At 41.3% G+C, this 16,593-nt stretch overlaps 1 non-coding gene across 1 annotated transcript; it reads right to left on the bottom strand.

Annotated features, from left to right (window-relative positions):
* Positions 1 to 1,349: 1,349 nt before the first annotated feature.
* Positions 1,350 to 1,404, bottom strand: LOC135525372 (U7 small nuclear RNA). The gene has a single exon (XR_010453142.1). It is a non-coding gene; the product is annotated as a U7 small nuclear RNA (small nuclear RNA).
* Between the last annotated feature and the right edge of the window lie 15,189 nt (positions 1,405 to 16,593).

The raw sequence follows: 16,593 nt of genomic DNA, 5'->3' as shown, positions 1-16,593 counted from the left end.
GTAATGACTTTAGATGACCATGTATTGCAATGTGAAACATGCTTTTCTAGATGAAGCACTGATTAACTTTGGTGAAAAAGTGACTCTATGATTTTGTTTTTCAACAACTGGCTTTTTGATGATCTGGTTTGAGTTTTGTACTAAGAGTTGTGAAAATGTACCACATACTTGTAATAATTGTACCAAAGCGATTAAAAAACCATCTACTTATTTATTTTGAATGCATAGTTTACACTTTTTACCTGAAACTGTCTACTTGGGATTGACAGCACATCGTATTATCGGACAAACAAGGGCTGCTTTTAGTTTGCTATCAGGACTTGGAGAGGAACACTATGAGAAACTAAAACTAACAAACTAACACTATGAGAAACTAAAACTAACTAACTAACACTATGAGAAACTAAAACTAACTAACTAACACTATGAAGTTGGAAACAGGGATGCCAGAAATACAAACACAATGCAAGAGTGAACTCTTCCAACTTTGTATTGTGTTCTATGCACAGTGCTGAGTGCTCTACACTCTAAAGTATGGGTTGTCTTGGGGCGATGCTAGTGTAAAGTGAATACAGTATGGGAGAAAGGAACATCCTCCAGCCTGCTCTTCTCTCCTCTGTGCCCAATAAAACACAACCACGCGTGAGTGATTCACAGATCCATTCTTAGCGGCCTGTCTCATCAGCAGCATGACACTGGAGAAATACTAATATATCAAACTCTATATCACTGCTCTTTTCATGTGTTTGATGATTGCATGATGAAAGGTCATTACTCTGTAGACGTTATGACTTAATTCCTCTCACTGTAAGGCAGAAGCCTGGTCACTGATCTGTATGTGTTTTATCCAACTGAGTATTATTGTCTCTCTCTTCTCCCTCCTCCCTCCTCTTCTCTTAGGATTAGTGCTGTCAGGAGAAGCTTCTGCCCTGTATTTATTACCCCGCCTGTGGGTGTGAGGAGGGAAGGAGGAGGGAAGGAGGGGAGCGTCGGTGACCCCCAGCCAGGCCCTGGTCCTGTTTGTCTTCGTTACATTCCTCCTGCTGCAGTAAGATGGTACTAACTCACTGCCTGTGTTCCCAGAGACAGACTACCTCACAGAACAAATACAATAGTATGTTATGGTATAAATACTTACTTTACTGTAGTATTCTTTACTGTAGTATTTACTATATTATTTACTGTAATACACTGCAGTATTTACAATTGTTAACTATGTATAACTTTAGTTTATACTATAGTATTTACCATAGTGTATTTGCAGACTGTGTAGACCATTATGTAGTATTTACCCTAGTGTTACTGACATTACTGTAGTATTTTTGTTTTATTACCTTTGACATAGAAGGGGAGGCTTTCTCCTTCAGGAAACCTACTGGAGAAATATTAAAAGAGCAAATGCTTGCTAGCCTAACTTCCTTGCATGAACCAGCTAAGTTAGCTAGCTAGTTAAAGTGAGCCTACTAGGATGCATCTAGGCTACATATTGAACTTCAATCATCTCAGGCCAGTGGCACAATATATGAATTCATGGTTAGTTCAGAATCGCCGTCATAATCATTGGCCTGTACAGAGAACGAATCTCCATCCATGGCTTAGGAAAGGGCTTATTTAGCAAGCTTTCTACTGCAGGACATCAACACAAGTAGACCAGAAACAAACATGTTTGTCTGACAATGATGATGTTCTGCTTAGGATGTGATTTCATTGGAATGAAGCCATAGCCAAACTGGCCTCCCTTGGAGGGCGTTTTTCTGCGCCAGGACATCCCACAGTTGAGCTCAAGGGAGGCCAAATGCTTGCTGGCATCAATCACTCAAATGCTACAACGGAAACATGTCACACTCTTTTGTTCCAGATAGCATCAGGTACATTGACTATACATACTGAGACAGAGGGACGCTGTTTCCCTCGCTTGGATGATTTCACCGCTGAGATCCAGCACTTGCAAATTCATAGAAATTTTTTAAAACAGAGACGAAAGATACATTATTTATATTTTTTTATTGGTCATATATATGGGGAAGCCTGGCTTTCCTTGGGATCCATGAATACATGCCACTTATCAAAATAAAGGTATCTTTCTTCTCTTTCTTGTGATGTGGTTCTAGGTTTTGAGACGATGCGTTAAATGCCCGATGGAGTTTTAGTGTTCTTATAGATGAAATGGAAAGACAATGTATTCAACTAGGCCATTTCCTCCATTACCAGGCTCTGTTTGACAGGTAATCATTACAAACATTTAGATCGAAACGTTAACAGGGAAAAGCGACAAGCAAGAGTACAGCATGAAAAAGTCACAGGAGTAAAATTGAAACAATAAATCCAGCAAGATTTAAGTGACAAGTGAATTTTGCACCCCTCAAACACAGGAAATAGATGGCTGAAAAAGACAGATCCCCAGGTGGGCGGGGCACGCGTGTTGCTACTACTGTTTAAAATACTCAGTGTTTATGACTAATAGGGCTTAGTGCAATGAAGCACATGAACATGGTTAATCTGGGGGGGGGGGGTTGCTGTTTCTCTGTGAAGTCTCAGGACTGTAATATGCTGTGATCGACAGCTCACCTGAGGGCTAGAGGACCAGGTATGCACCCCTCGCTCCCTCCCTCTCCCTCTCTCTCTCTCTCTCCACTTGCCCTTACGAAAGAAATACTCAAATACAGTGCATTCGGAAAGTATTCAGACACCTTGACTTTTTCCACATTTTGTAACGTTACAGCCTTATTCTAAAATTGATTGAATACAAAATGATCCTTATCAATCAACACACAATACCCCATAATGACAAAGTGAAAACAGTTTTGTAGACATTTTTGCAAATATATGAAAGATAGAAAACAGAAATACCTTTTTTACAGAAGTATTCAAACCCGTTGCTATGAGACTCGAAATTGAGCTCAGGTGCATCCTGTTTCCATTGATCATCCTTGATATGTTTCTACAACTTGATTGGCCCAGCCAGAGCCCGGACTTGAACCCGATCGAACATCTCTGGAGAGACATTAATATAGCTGTGCAGCGACGCTCTCCATCCAACCTGACAGAGCTTGAGAGGATCTGCAGAGAAGAATGGGAGAAACTCCCCAGATACAGGTGTGCCAAGCTTGTAGCGTCATACCCAAGAAGGCTCAAGGCTGTAATTGCTGCCAAACATGCTTCAACAAAGTACTGAGTAAAGGGTCTGAATACTTACAGTACCAGTCAACATTTTGGACACATCTACTCATTGAAGTGTTTTACCAAATAGGGCTTTCTTCTGTACATCCGCTACCTTGTCGCAACACAACTGATTGGCTCAATCGCATTAAGAAGGAAGGAAATTCCACAAATTAACTTTTAACAAGGCACACCTGTTAATTGAAATGTATTCCAGATTACTACCTCATGAAGCTGGTTGAGAGAATGCCAAGAGTGTGCAAAGCTGTCATCAAGGCAAAGGGTGGCTATTTGAAGAAACATATTTTGATTTGTTTAACACTTTTTTGGTTACTACATGATTCCGTATGTGTTATTTCATAGTTTTGATGTCTTCACTATTATTCTACAATGTAGAAAATAGCACAAATAAAGACGAACCCTTGAATGAGTTGGTGTGTCCAAACTTTTGAGAAAACTGAAATATAACAAAACCGTTTGGCATAGAAACACTTGATTTTCGGCGTAAAAAAAGAACAGTACATTCATATTAATAACCTTCCACCCTTGAGGACACTACAGGGTCATTTGGTAATTTGACTGGAGAAAAGTGCTACATTACTGTTTAATGCACAATAACCACTTCACAGTGCAGCTCATTACTGACACGTTCTCTTGCGACTTTTGCAGGACAAACAGCGTTTAAAGAAGTGCTCTACTTGCATCGGCATAACAATCAAACATTTAAACTGCTACAAAACTTCTGCTGACGGTTGGCACAAATACACATACAATATATATTTGTTCACGCATCCAAATATACTAATGAGCCCCACCAGTACATTGCCCCCACCTATCAAAAGGCAGTGATGATTGATAGTGATGGGAGACTGAGGCTTTCTGAAGGCTTCGGTACTTTCACAAATTGTGCAAAAAATGGTCAATTACTCAAGAGCTTCATTATCTGTTCACAATGCACATTAGTGACATCTGCTGGTCAGCAATAATAGCAGAATATCCAATATAGGTTTTTCTGTATTGTTTCATAGAACACTGTTTAAAAAAACAACTTGTTGGCTTTAGTAGCCTATAATCAGAACACCAGGTTTGCATTTTACATCATGCTTAATCCTAACTATATTCGTAAGTACGGTGCCTAGTAGACGTTGTGTGTTAAAGCAGCTTGGAATCAAATAAAGCAACGGAGCAACGGCGAAGTCAGTGGGATATCGCGTTTTGCAAAACACTTCTGATAAAGTACCTTATATTCAAAGCATTGGGTAGAAAAATGTCCCATTATACCCACAAGGTACCAAACTGTACCACGTGAGTTCATATGTGTACCTTTGAAGTGTACCTTTGACCTTTTTGTACCCTAGGTAACAACACTGCAGTGTACCCTAACCATACCCTTATTTTTGGAGATTACGATCATTTACAGATCCAAGAAATTAGTATGAACCTTGTAGCACTGCAAAAAACATCAATGCACTCCCAATCAATAGGTTGGTGTAATTGACCATTGCTAGTTTTACTAGCATTCTTGCCAAAAGGTCTGTGGCCATATCTTTTTCACGCTCACAGATCTGGTGGTGTAGCTGGACTCTGACAAGACATTTCAGATTGTTAACGACCAAGAAGGTTATGTTCAAGTCCAATTCAAGGCTGAGTCACAATACAAGGTTTTTCAGTAGTTGAAATCAGAATACAGCTGCTTATTATGATTTTATAGAAATAACACCTTCAAGCTATAAATATTTACTTAATGTTTACTGCAACTTTAGGCAGAGTGCAGAAATGTATTCTTGCCAATCTCCATTATGTCTACAGATCTGGTGGTGCAGCATGAACTTTAGATAGCTTGCAGCCAAGAGATTGTGAGGTTGGCTCCCAAGTAATCAGCATACAGTTCATTAACACCTGAATTTAGCTGTAAAAATACAGTAACTAGTTGTAGATTTACCGTATTTTCACTGCAACTAGACAAAAACCTCCAGGGGACAATGACACAGCATTCTAAAATCGTCCTTGGGGCCGTCCCTGGATCAAACCGGGAAATAGACCAAATCTGCAGGGGACCATGACTGTTTCAATTTAAATAATGTAAATTATGCATTTCAAAAGATTTTTTTCTTCTAAATATTATTGGACACCTGGATTTTCACGTGTTCAAATGTGTTGTATCGTATCACATGTTGAAATTGTGCATCCCAATGTTGTCAGGTTTATTTCACATAAATGTCACATTAGATCATGTTCTCACAGGGGCTCACATGCTGTCACATGTGTAGTTTTATGTTATCACATGTTGCTTCACATGTTGTCACTTGTTATCACATTAACTTCACATTACAACTTGTGAAATCCATGTGGTTTTTCCATAAGGGTGGATTATCTGATAGGTGCTGACAGTCATTGCAAGCAAAGACTCCTCTGGTTATCTGTGTGAGTATGCAAATAAAGAGTGAGAAAGGAAAAGACATGGAGAGAGAGAGATTGAAGAAGGAAGAGGTGAAGGGAGAAAGGGAGGAAGAGATAGAGAAAGAGGCAGAGGGGGACAGGGCAAGAGATCTGTCGATGAAGAAGACAGATTGTGCCCTATCAGATGTGGTTTCATTGTGTGCTGTTTTTCAGTTCCATTCTATCATGTGTGTGTGCTGTTGTTCAGTCCCATTCTATCATGTTTGTGTGCTGTTGTTCAGTCCCATTCTATCATGTGTGTGTGCTGTTGTTCAGTCCCATTCTATCATGTTTGTGTGCTGTTGTTCAGTCCCATTCTATCATGTTTGTGTGCTGTGGTTCAGTCCCATTCTATCATGTTTGTGTGCTGTTGTTCAGTCCCATTCTATCATGTTTGTGTGCTGTTGTTCAGTCCCATTCTATCATGTTTGTGTGCTGTGGTTCAGTCCCATTCTATCATGTTTGTGTGCTGTTGTTCAGTCCCATTCTATCATGTTTGTGTGCTGTGGTTCAGTCCCATTCTATCATGTTTTGTCTGCTGTCGTTCAGTCTCATTCTGTCATATTTGTGTGCTGTCATTCAGTCCCATTCTATCATGTTTGTCTGCTGTTGTTCAGTCCAATTCTATCATGCTTGTGTGCTGTGTGAGAATAGCTGTGGGCTGGTAATGACATCAATTACAAGACATCATGGCTGATATGTGCTAAAGCACCGTGACTGACAGAGAGGGTTCAAAAGTACACCTCAAAGACCTACATGTCTCCCCAAAGCATCCACGTGTGTGTGTGCGTGCGTGCGTGCGTGTGTGTGTGTGTGTGTGAGTACAGTAGATCACTGATAGCTCCTGTGCCAGTTTCTGGGAGGTATGACTGCCGGCAGACGAACGTCTCCAATTGTGTTTATATTAGACACACACACAGTACAGTGACGGTTAACTGTTCTCTGACTACCTCTGTGATTACACACACGGTCTGCAGCCGCTGTAAGGATGGGCACTGAGGGATGACGTGGGCAAGAGGGAGAGATAAAAAGAGTGCAGGGTGAGAGAAGAAGGGAAAAGAGAAGAAATATGAGGGATGAGACAGAGATAGAGATCTTCAGAACAGCACTTGAATCAAAACTCTGCTGTGGCCATTCACCCTGCCCCTGGGCCTTGTCCCCTCCTCTAACAGGTGTAACAAGTGGGGTGAACCAACGTGCACAAGGTGACTGCAGTCTGACATCTACCAATGCTGTGAGGACAGTCTCCTCCTCTGACATAATCCCCTCCCATCTCCTACCCCTGTATTTGGATAATTCATAATGGGAGCACTTCTATAGTGTAGTTAGTAGATGGTATATGTGAGGTGCTCTCGATAGTGGGCTGAACCAACACGCATGTATTTTATGGTCATTGGAGATCCTAGGTTAACCTTTTGAATGTCATACACTATTAAAAGAGAGAGACTCAAAACACAATCAATGTGTAGTAAACTGTGAAATGTATAGCGCACTTAAGCTAATATCTGGTGTTTGGAGGGTGTTTGAATGTAAAACCAATGGAAGTGTTCTGATACACTGAATGTAGAATGAATACAAATATAAACGCAATGTGCAAAGTGTTGGTCCCATGTTTCATGAGCTGAAATAAAAGATCCCAGAAATGTTCCATAAACACAAAAAGCTTATTTCTCTCGAAGGTTGTGCACAAATTTGTTTACATTTCTGCTCTTAATGGATCCACCATTATTTTCTATTTTCGCCTTAAATGACATACCCACATCTAACTGCCTGTAGCTCAGGAGCTGAAGCAAGGACATGCATGTTCTTGATACCATTTGAAAGGAAACACTTTGAAGTTTGTGGAAATGTGAAATTAATGTAGGAGAATATAACACAATAGATCTGGTAAAAGATGACACAAAGAAAAATACATGTATTTTGTTTGTATTTTTTTGTACCATCATCTTTGAAATGCAAGAGAAAGGCCATATTGAATTATTCCAGCACAGGCACAATTTAGACTTTGGCCACTAGATGGTAGCAGTGTACGGGAAACGTTTTAGACTGATCCAATGAACTATTGCATATCTATTCAAAATGTTGTATCAAGACTGCCCAAATGTGCCGAATTGGTTAATTCATACATTTTCAAGTTCATAATTGTGCACTCTCCTCAAACAATAGTGTGGTATTATTTCACTGTAATAGCTACTGTAAATTGGAAAGTGAGGTTAGATTAACAAGAATTTAAGATTTCTGGCCATATGACTTGGGAATATTTTTTGTTTCTTACAACCTCATGCTAATCACATTAGCTTACGTTAAATCAACCGTCCCGAGGTCTGGACACCGATCCTGTAGAGGTTTAATGAGCATTTCTCCTTTGACAAGATAATCCATCCACCTGCTCGGCATCCGACCGTAAGGAAGAGGGTAGTGCGAACAGCCCAATACATCACTGGGGCCAAGCTTCCTGCCATCCAGGACCTATATACTAGGAGGTGTCAGAGGAAGGCCCAAAAAATGGTCAAATACTACAGTCACTAATGTCTTGAAGACCCATTTGCGACCAAGCTTTAACTTCCTGTCTGATGTCTTGAGATGTTGCTTCACTATATCCACATAATTGTCCTGCCTCATGATGCCATCTATTTTGTGAAGTGCACCAGGCCCTCCTGCAACAAAGCACCCCCACAACATGATGCTTCCGCCCCTGTGCTTCATGGTTGTGATGGTGTTCTTCGGCTTGTAAGCATCCCCTTTTTCCTCCAAACATAACGATGGTCATTATGGTCAAACAGTTCTATTTTATTTCATCAGAACAGATGTACAAAAGTATTATCTTTGTCCCCATTTGCAGTTGCAAACCGTAGTCTGGCTGTTTTTATGGCAGTTTTGGAGCAGTGGCTTTCTTGCTGATCGGCTTTTCAGGTTGCGTGGTCACACGGCTGCGTGGTCCCACGGTGTTTATACTTGTGTACTATTGTATGTACAGATGAATGTGGTACCTTCAGGCATTTGGAAATTGCTCCCAAAGATGAACCAGACTTGTGGAGGTCTACCATTTTTTTTCCTGAGGTCTTGGCTGATTTCTTTTGATTTTCCCAAGATGCCAAGCAAAGAGACACTTTGTTGGAAGGAAGGCCTTGAAATACATTCACAGGTAGACCTCCAATTGACTCAAATGATGTCAATTGGCCTATTAGAAGCTTCTAAAGCCAATACATAATTTTCTAGAATTTTCCAAGCTGTTTAAAGGCTCAACTTAGTGTATGTAAACTTCTGACCCACTGGAATTGAAATACAGTGAATTATAAGTGAAATAATATAGTCTGTAAACAATTGTTGGAAATATTACTTGTTGTCACGTTCTGACCATCGTTTGTGTGTGTTTTCCTTGTTTTAGTGTTGGTCAGGACGTGAGCTGGGTGGGCATTCTATGTTGTGTGTCTGGTTTGTCCATTTCTATGTTAGGCCTGATATGGTTCTCAATCAGAGGCAGGTGTTAGTCATTGTCTCTGATTGGGAACCATATTTAGGTAGCCTGGGTTTCACTGTGTGTTTGTGGGTGATTGTTCCTGTCTCTGTGTTTTGCACCAGATAGGGCTGTTTTTGGTTTTCCACGTTTGTTGTTTTGTAGTGTTCATGTTTATCTGTTTTAATTAAACATGAATCAATATAACCACGCCGTGTTTTGGTCCTCCTCTACTTCACCACAGGAAAACCCTTACACTTGTGACATGCACAAAGTAGATGTCCTAACCGACTTGCCAAAACTATAGTTTGTTAACAAGAAATTTGTGGAGTGGTTGAAAAACGAGTTTTAATGACTCCAACCATAGTGCATGTAAACTTCCGACTTCAACTGTAAGTTGCCTTTGTTTGCATCTTCCCTGAACTTGAAAAAAATGCAAATTAACCTAAATAGGCATTCATGTACTGTCATGTTTGGTTGTTATTATTTGCAATTTCTCTGTCTCCATGCAGAAAAACATACATACTACGTTACCAATCCAAACCAATCCTATCCAAAGTCAATCACAGACTAATGCCAACTGAACAGTCAACAGTCAATCATATCATCTAACTCAACAGTACTGTGATTAAATCCATCTGAAAAACCTTCCATGCCATGTACAATCATCTGAATCTTAAGACTCAGGTCAGATTCAGTAGCATAAGGGATGACAGTACAGGTGCATCAAAGCTGGGACCGAGAGACTGAAAACAGCTTCTATCTCAAGGCCATCAGATTGTTAAACAGCCACCACTAACATTGAGTGGCTGCTGCCAACACACTGACTCAACTCCAGCCACTTTAATAATGGGAATTGATGGGAAATGATGTAAAATATATCACTAGCCACTTTAAACAATGCTACCTAATATAATGTTTACATACCCTACATTATTCATCTCATATGTATATGTATATACTGTACTCTATATCATCTACTGCATCTTTATGTAATACATGTATCACTAGCCACTTTAACTATGCCACTTTGTTTACATACTCATCTCATATGTATATACTGTACTCAATACCATCTACTGTATCTTGCCTATGCCGCTCTGTACCATCACTCATTCAAATATCTTTATGTACATATTCTTTATCCCCCTACACTTGTGTGTATGAGACAGTAGTTTTGGAATTGTTAGTTAGATTACTTGTTGGTTATTACTGCATTGTCGGAACTAGAAGCACAAGCATTTCGCTACACTCGCATTAACCTCTTGAAACTCTAGGGGCGCTATATCATTTTTGGATAAAAAGACGTGCCCGTTTTAAGCGCAATATTTTGTCACAAAAAGATGCTCGACTATGCATATAATTGGTAGCTTTGGAAAGAAAACACTCTGACGTTTCCAGAACTGCAAAGATATTTTCTGTGCGTGCCCTAGAACATGAGCTACAGGCTTAACCAAGATGAAACGGCATCCAGGAAATGAGCAGGATTTTTGAGGCTCCGTTTTCCATTGTCTCCTTATATGGCTGTGAATGCGAGAGGAATGAGTCTGCCCTTTCTGTCATTTCCCCAAGGTGTCTGCAGCATTGTGACGTATTTGTAGGCATATCATTGGAAGATTGACCATAAGAGACCACATTTATCAGGTGTCCGCCCGGTGTCCTGCGCCGAAATTGGTGCGCAAACTTCAGCTGCAAGTATTTTTCCATGGAATTCAGAGAAGAAAGCAGGCTTCCACGAACGATATATCAATGAAGAGATATGTGAAAAAACACCTTGAGGATTGATTCCAAACAACGTTTGCCATGTTTCGGTCGATATTATGGAGTTAATTCGGAAAAAGTTTGACGTTGTTGGTGACTGAATTTTCGGTTCGTTTCGGTAGCCAAATGTGATGTACAAAACGGAGCGATTTCTCCTACACAAAGATGCTTTCAGGAAAAACTGAACATTTGCTATGTAACTGAGTGTCTCCTCATTGAAAACATCCGAAGCTCTTCAAAGGTAAATTATTTTATTTATTTGGTTATCTGGTTTTTGTGAAAATGTTGCGTGCTAAATGCTACTCAAAATGCTAAGCTAGCTTAGCATACTCTTACACAAATTAGTGAATAGCGATGGTTCAAAAGCATATTTTGAAAATCTGAGATGACAGTGTTGTTAAGAAAAGGCTAAGCTTTAGAGCAGGCAGGTGCATTATTTTCATTTTATTTGCGATTTTCAGAAATCGTTAACGTTACATTATGCTAATGAGCTTGAGGCTATAACTGTATACAGGTTTTTTTCATAGCCAAACGTGAACAAAACGGAGCGATTTGTCCTACACAAATAACATTTTTTTGAAAAACTGAACATTTGCTATCTAACTGAGAGTCTCCTCATTGAAAACATCTGAAGTTCTTCAAAGGTAAATGATTTTATTTGAATTATTTTCTTGTTTTTGTGAAAATGTTGCTGGCTGAATTCTAGGCTTATAGCTATGTTAGCAATCAATACTCTTACACAAATGCTTGTTTAGCTATGGTTGAAAAGCATATTTTGAAAATCTGAGATGACAGTGTTGTTAACAAAAGTCTAAGCTTGAGAGCAAATATATTTATTTCATTTCATTTGCGATTTTCATGAATAGTTAACGTTGCGTTATGCTAATGAGCTTGAGGCTATAAATAGAATCCCAGATCCGGGATTGTGCGACGCAACAGGTTAACATCTGCTAACCATGTCTATGTGACAAATAAAATTTGATTTGATTTGCCTGGTGGATAACAACCTTTCCCTCAACGTAACCAAGACTGAGGAGATGCACACCCCCATTCTCTTCGACTGGGCTGTAGTGGAGCAGTTTGAGAGCTTCAAGTTCCTTGGTGTCCACATCAACAACAAACTTGAATGGTCCACACCAAGACAGTCGTGACGAGGGCACGACAAAGCCTATTCCCCATCTGGAAATGAAAAGATTTGGCATGTGTCCTGAGATCCTCAAAAGGTTCTACAGCTGCAACATCGAGAGCACTGGTTGCATCAATGCCTGGTAGGGCAATTGCTCGGCCTCTGACCGCAAGGCACTACAGAGGGTAGTGCGTACGGCCCAGTATATCACTGGGGCAAGCTGCCTGCCATCCAGAACCTCTACACCAGGCGGTGTCAGAGGAAGGCCCTAAAAATTGTCAAAGACCCCAGCCACCCCAGTCATAGACTGTTCTCTCTACTACCGCATGGCAAGCGGTACCAGAGTGCCAAGTCTAGGACAAAAAGGCTTCTCAGAACTTTTTATCCCCAAGCCATAAGACTCCTGTACAGGTAATCAAATGGCTCCCCGGACTATTTGCATTGTGTGACCCCCCAATTCCCCCCCAACCCCTCTTTTTACGCTGCTGCTACTCTCTGTTTATCAGATATGCATAGTCACTTTAAGAATACATTCATGTACATACTACCTCAATCAGCCTGACTAACCGGTGTCTGTATGAAGCCACGATACTTTTATAGCCTCGCTACTGTATATAGCCTGTCTTTTTACTGTTGTTTTATTTCTTTACTTACCTATTGTTCACCAAATACCTTTTTTGCACTATTGGTTAGAGCCTATAAGTAAGCATTTCACTGTAAGGTTGTATTCGTTGTATTCGGCGCACGTGACAAATAAACTTTGGTTTGATTTGATTTGGATCGTATTGAGCCCTGGGCTGATGTTTTGTGCATAAGTGCAACTGCTAACATTAGCAGGCATTTTTTCATGAATATGAAAATTAATGCCATTCTTCCGAAGAATATAAACAAGATAAATACGTGACAGATTTTTTAATCTGTCTAAAGGCCTTCCCATACCTATGTCGAATTCAGTCTTTTACGGTAATTACATGTCACAGTGTGCAACGTTACCCAATTAAAATCTTGATATCAACCTGGCCAGACTGTTTCAGTTTTGTCGTCACATACTGTGATTTGATTGCGAGGCTTTGTCAGCCTACGTAGGCTACATCAACTGCAGCGGTGTATTTGATTGTGCATGTGCCAGCACCAGCAGCTAAATATAGTCATTTGTATAAGACAACTAATTGGCCAACATCAGTTCAAATCAAAATCAAATCGTTCACGAGAGAAATCAAGTCAAGAACTATGTGGAACGCTGGACTGAAGGGAGTTGTAGTTTTCATTAAGCAAATATTCAACCTAGTTCAGGGTAGGAACATGGTAATTAACTCCTATGACCGTAATCAAATGCGCCTGTTCTTTACAGCTCGAACAGAGAAGGATACACTTTTACACCTGCTACTTTAGGTTAGATCAGGAGTCTCCAACTTTTTCTAGCATGAGAGCTACTTTAAAAAAAATGAAACGTCGCAAGCTCAACTAAGTAATGTACACAACTGAAATATTTTTCCAACTAATGTGGATCTGACAGAGACGATGGAACATGTTCAATGTTTTGGCAATTGAATGTTCAGTATTTTTGACTTTGGAGTTTCCATAAAAAATACTTTTGTCATTATTTAATTATACATTTCATGTTAAAAGAATATAATAAAAAGCAAAATCGAAAACCTGTCACACCCTGGTCTGTTTTACCTGCCGTGGGCTTATCTCCACCCCTCACCAGGTGTCTCCCATTTTCCCCTGTGTATTTATACCTTCATTTTATGTTTGTCTGTTGCCAGTGCGTCTTGTTTTGTCAGGTCTTAGCAGCGTCTTTAGCCATTTCTCTAGTTCTTGTATTCTAGTCGTCCAGGTTCCGATCTTTCTGCCTGTCCTGAGTCTACCTGCCAATTTGTCCCTGATTGACTGTGCCTTGGATTAGGAACCTCTGCCTGCCCTTTGCTTGCCCCTTTGTTTATAATAAATATTCTGAGAACCAAACTTTCTGCCTCCTGTGTCTGTATCTGGGTCATTTCCTGAGTTGTGATAGTACGAACTGGCCATAACTGACCCAGCAGACTCGGACCAGCTCCGCAATGCTGTCTCCTTCCATGGAGTTATCATTGGAAGACATGAGGAGTTACTTCAAACCCTTATGAACCCCCCTTCAAACCCAAACCCAAGCCAGCAGCATACCACCCTGCAAACCACTGCTGGCTTCTGAAGCTAGGCCCGGTTGGTCCTGGTCAGTCCCCTGGATGGGAGACCAGATGCTGCTGGAAGTGGTGTTGGAGGGCCAGTAGGAGGCACTCTTTCTGTTTCAAGCACAGCTTTTTTCCATCTACGTAACATTGCAAAAATCAGAAACTTTCTGTCCAAAAATGATGCAGAAAAATTAATCCACGCTTTTGTCACTTCTAGGGTAGACTACTGCAATGCTTTACTTTCCGGCTACCCGGATAAAGCACTAAATAAACTTCAGTTAGTGCTAAATACGGCTGCTAGAATCCTGACTAGAACCAAAATGTTTTATCATATTACTCCAGTGCTAGCCTCTCTACACTGGCTTCCTGTCAAAGCAAGGGCTAATTTCAAGGTTTAACTGCTAACCTACAAAGCATTACATGGGCTTGCTCCTACCTATCTCTCTGATTTGGTCCTGTCGTACATACCTACACGTACGCTACGGTCACAAGACGCAGGACTCCTAATTGTCCCTAGAATTTCTAAGCAAACAGCTGGAGGCAGGGTTTTCTTCTATAGAGCTCAATTTTTATGGAATGGTCTGCCTACCCATGTGAGAGACGCAAACTCGGTCTCAACCTTTAAGTCTTTACTGAAGACTTATCTCTTCAGTGGGTCATATGATTGAGTGTAGTCTGGCCCAGGAGTGTGAAGGTGAACGGAAAGGCTCTGGAGCAACGAACCACCCTTGCTGGCTCTGCCTGGCCGGTTCACCTCTTTCCACTGGGATTCTCTGCCTCTAACCCTATTACAGGGGCTGAGTCACTGGCTTACTGGTGCTCTTTCATACCGTCCCTAGGAGGGGTGTGTCACTTGAGTGGATTGAGTCACTGATGTGATCTTCCTGTCTGGGTTGGCGCCCCCCCTTGGGTCGTGCTGTGGCGAAGATCTTTGTGGGCTATACTCAGCCTTGTCTCAGGATGGTAAGTTGGTGGTTGAAGATATCCCTCTAGGGGTGTGGGGGCTGTGCTTTGGCAAAGTGGGTGGGGTTATATCCTTCCTGTTTGGCCCTGTCCGGGGGTGTCATCGGATGGGGCCACAGTGTCTCCTGACCCCTCCTGTCTCAGCCTCCAGTATTTATGCTGCAGTAGTTTATGTGTCGGGGGGCTAGGGTCAGTTAGTTATATCTGGAGTACTTCTCCTGTCCTATCCGGTGTCCTGTGTGAATTTAAGTATGCTCTCTCTAATTCTCTCTTTCATTCTCTCTCTCGGAGGACCTGAGCCCTAGGACCATGCCTCAGGACTACCTGACATGATGACTCCTTGCTGTCCCCAGTCCACCTGGGCGTGCTGCTGCTCCAGTTTCAACTGTTCTGCCTGTGATTATTATTATTTGACTATGCTGGTCATTTATGAACATTTGGACATCTTGGCCATGTTCTGTTATAATCTCCACCCAGCACAGCCAGAAGAGGACTGGTCACCCTCACTAGGTTTCTTCCTAGGTTTTGGCCTTTCTAGGGAGTTTTTCCTAGCCACCGTGCTTCTACACCTGCATTGCCTGCTGTTTAGGGTTTTAGGCTGGGTTTCTGTACAGCACTTTGAGATATCAGCTGATGTACAAAGGGCTATATAAATATGTTTGATTTGATTTGACTCTTTCCTCTGGTCTTAAAAATATCCCAATGCCCCAGGGCAGTAATTGAGGACACTGCCCTGTGTAGGGTGCCGTCTTTCGGGTGGGACATTAAAAGGGTGTCTTGACTCTCTGAAGTCATTAAAGATCCCAAGACACTTATCGTAAGAGAAGGGGTGTTAACCCCGGTGTCCTGGCTAAATTCCCAGTCTGACCCTCAAACCATCATGGTCACCTAATAATCCCCAGTTTACAATTGGCTCATTCATCCCCTTCCTCTCCCCTGTAACTATTCCCCAGGTCATTGCTGTAAATCGCTCTGGATAAGAGCGTCTGCTAAATGACTTAAATGTAAATGTAAATGTAAATGATAACGTGTTCTCAGCCAACTTACCTGGTAAAATAACGGATAAATAAACAATTATGGAAGGACTCCAGACCTTGGCGGGACGCCATGACCATGCTTTCACTGCATTGCTGGAGCAATTCTGCAGATGATCTACTAGGCAGCAAGCCACAACTGTAACCCCCCAGATTCTCAGTAACACCGCTACCAGTGGCGCTTCTCCCCAGCCGACCCCAGCTTCTGGAGAACCCCGAGTACCTCCTCCAGAGTGCTACGCTGGAGATCCAGGAATATACAAAAGGGAATAAACAAAAAATAGGAGGGAGTCCCATTTAAACTATTTGGAAACTCCAGAAGAAGGGATATAATTCTGCACTTGACAGGATTCGAAACACCATCAAATTGTTAAGGATCTACAGAGAGAGGAAGCAACACCCAAAGAGAAGGGATCTAATTCTGAGCTACTCAGGACTTGAAACATCAAAATAGTGTTTTCAACCTTTTCCAGGTTAGTGCTC

This window comes from Oncorhynchus masou, chromosome 31 (genome assembly GCF_036934945.1).
Source record: "Oncorhynchus masou masou isolate Uvic2021 chromosome 31, UVic_Omas_1.1, whole genome shotgun sequence".
NCBI classification, from domain to species: Eukaryota; Metazoa; Chordata; class Actinopteri; order Salmoniformes; family Salmonidae; genus Oncorhynchus; species Oncorhynchus masou.
Note: the sequence above shows the minus strand (reverse complement) of the source record. Positions and strands in the feature narration are given on the sequence as shown.